The 3234-nt window shown below is 44.4% G+C and overlaps 1 pseudogene; it reads left to right on the top strand.

Moving 5' to 3' along the window:
- Positions 1-227: 227 nt before the first annotated feature.
- LOC105984457 lies at positions 228-620 on the top strand (annotated as a pseudogene).
- Positions 621-3234: the final 2614 nt, after the last annotated feature.

Raw genomic sequence — 3234 nt, 5'->3', positions numbered from 1 at the left:
GAGACATTTAAGCATTACACCTAAGGAATTAGGTTTTCCTAAGTCCTCTGAGTCCCAGAAAGGGCACCCACCCAAACATCCTCTAGATTGGAGTTGGTGGGTGATGCTGCCCACAGCTGTACCCTGGTCTCTGTCCACAAGTGCCATCTCCACCCAGGCTCAGGACCCAGCTCCAGGGCCATCCAGGGCAATTGGTTTGTTAAGAGAGTGTCCAAGCTGCGGCAGCAGCGGCAGCAGCAAAGCATTTAGCGCGATGTCTCACACCATTTTGCTGGTGCAGCCTACCAAGAGGCCAGAAGGCAGACCTTACGCTGACTATGAATCTGTGAATGAATGCATGGAAGGTGTTTGTAAAATGTATGAAGAACATCTGAAGAGAATGAATCCCAATAGCCCCTCGATCACGTATGATATCAGTTAGTTGTTTGATTTTATCGATGATCTGGCAGATCTCCGCTGCCTTTTACCGAGCTGATACCCAGACATACCAGCCTTATAACAAAGACTGGATCAAAGAGAAGATCTACGTACTCCTTCGTCGGCAGGCCCAACAGGCTGGGAAATAATTGAGTTGGAAGCATTAGGGCACAGGGGGTGGGCTTGGAACAAAGGTGTGTACAATGTGCAGAGTGGGAGTTTGTATTAACAGTAATGCTGTTTCCATTTTGTTACAGTCTAGCCAAGAGCGAATGTATTAGATGAAATGAGGATCTTTCTATTGAGGGCCCTCATTGTATCTTTTTTTTTTCTTTTTCTTTTTTTTACTTAAACATTTTTATGATGATTTAGATGGAAGTTGTTCATTGTCAGTTAATGTTGGTTCCAGTCCTTCAAACTGTTCCTATCTACTTTATAACATTCACAAACTAACCCTTCAAGATGGGGTGGGGTGGAAACAATTTAGTTATGTACTCAGATAAAGTCTTAGTGCAAAGTAAATAAATGTTGTTTAGCTATAAAAAAGAGAGAGAGAGAGAGAATGTGTGTCCAGGTGGCTGATGGATATATTTTCAAAAAAAAAAGTGTCCAGGTGGCTGATGGGTATGATGAGCATTAGATGAGGGGCTGCTTTCTCCACACAGGACCTGCTCCCACGTTCTTTCCCCTTCTGGAAGTTGGCACAGCCTTCTCTTTACATGGCTCTTTCCTGTCTAAGAAACTTCATTGCAAAGGAGCTTTTGCTGAGAGGCTTTTTTTTTTTAAGGTCCGGTCGTGGGGCCTGAACTCTGGGCCTGGGCGCTGTCCCTCAGCTCTTCAGCTCAAGGCTAGCGCTCTACCACTTGAGCCACAGTGCCACTTCCGGCTTTTTTCTTTTTGCTTATGTAGTGCTGAGGAATCGAACCCAGGGCCTCATGCATGCAAGGCAAGCACTCTACCACTGAGCCACCTTCCCACCCAGCCCTGGCTGAGAGTCTTGACATGAATGAATAGTTCCAACCCAGACTCAGACTTGGAGAACTTTTACTGAAAATGAGATGAAAAAAAAAATCTGGGCCCTACAATTTTTGCATCCATCCCATGCACCTAGAACATTCCAAAACAATTATAAAGGATAGATATCCATACACTATGGGAATTCAGTGGAAGAAAACAGAACAATCCCCGAAGAACAGAAAAGGCTAATGGTAAATCGTTGGGGGACAGGCTAAAGATCTCCCTCCAAGTGAATTGGGACAGCTCCAAGGGGTACAGCAGGGACTCCTGAGACCCCCCCACCTCTAGCTCCAGCTCCCATTGTCGTTTAAACCATGTCATCTCTCTTCCTCTTCCCTAAAATGGAGATGATGACTCCTACATCACAGTTAGTGAAGACAGAAGATTATGTAAAGCATTTAAGAAGCTTTGCTGCTGTCAGCACTGCTCTGTAATTACTGTGTCCCAGTCTTTATTATAACCGGTATACTGCATCATTCCTGGACTCCTGAGGTGTTTTTGTTTTCTTTCCCCAGTGCTGAGGATGGGCCAACCCCAGGGCCTTGTATATGCTAGGCACTCTACCCTTTACCCTATATTCCCAGCCCTGGAAATTCTTTTTGGGGGTTTTATTTTCTTATCCTTTATATTAGAGAGCTATTTGCAAACAAATGAGAAACAATTTTTCCAAGGACACATATTCTGATAGCACTCGTTTGTTTATTTATTGCCAGTACCAAAGTTAAAAAACTCAGAGTCTTGAGTTCACTCAGCCTGTTTTATTCATTGTTAGCACTCTACCACTTGAGTTATACCTCCAGCCTGGCTTTTTGCTAGTTAACTGGAGATAGAGTCTCTGCGACTTTTCTGCTCTGGCTAGCTTCTAAATTCAGTCCTCTAGATTTTGGCCTTCTGAGTTGGTAGGATTGCAGATGTGAGCCAGCAGCAGCTTCCTTAGCCTTGGAGTGTGTGTGTGTATATGTGTGTGTCTGTGTGTCTGTGTGTCTGTGTGTCTGTGCGCGTGCACTCGCGCCAAACCTAGAGATTTTGTCCACAAGGCTAGCACTCTACCACTGAATTACAGCTCCACCTGCAGCTTTTTGGTGGTTAATTGGTGATAGGACTTTTTACAGACTTTCCTGCCCAGTCTAGCTTCAAACTTCAATCCTTAGATCTCAGCCTCCCAAGTAGCTAGGATTACAGGCGTGAGCCACCAGTGCCTGGCAGCCTTGGATCTTAATAGTCACACCACACTGTAAAGCAAAATACTCTTTTTGGCTGGTTGGTTTTTGTCTTTTGAGAAAGGGTCTGACAATATAGTTCAGCTGGTGGTGAACTTGCCATCTTCCTACCTCTGCCTCCTTAGTGCTCTGCCAACTAAAATGCTCTTTAGCACATGTCCTCTTTCATAAATGTAGTTTTTGCCAACTATAATTTTTGTTCCCTTTTATGTGTTGAGGATAGCAAGTTATCTAATCCTTTGGGTATCTACTCTGAAAAACGCCAGGCTAACCAAGACATAAATGAATATTAGAGTCCAATCCATTTAGGAACACACTGGCAGTAGGCTCTGTATTAGTCTGAGCTCTGGTTCTGGAAAGTCTATTTTTTTTGTAGGTCATGGGGCCTGAACTGTGGGCCTGGGCGCTGTCCCTCAGCTCTTCAGCTCAAGGCTAGTGCTCTACCACTTGAGCCACAGCACCACTTCCTGGAAAGTCTATTTTTGCAAGCAAAAGAATTCCAACTGAGACTGCCTAAAGAATACTTTATTAGTTTGTGTGCCCTAGAGAACAGCAAAGGAGACCTCTGAAGGAGGAGGAA

Source organism: Dipodomys ordii, unplaced genomic scaffold, assembly GCF_000151885.1.
Source record: "Dipodomys ordii isolate 6190 unplaced genomic scaffold, Dord_2.0 Scaffold24, whole genome shotgun sequence".
NCBI lineage: Eukaryota > Metazoa > Chordata > Mammalia > Rodentia > Heteromyidae > Dipodomys > Dipodomys ordii.
This window is presented reverse-complemented; position numbering and strand designations above follow the sequence as displayed.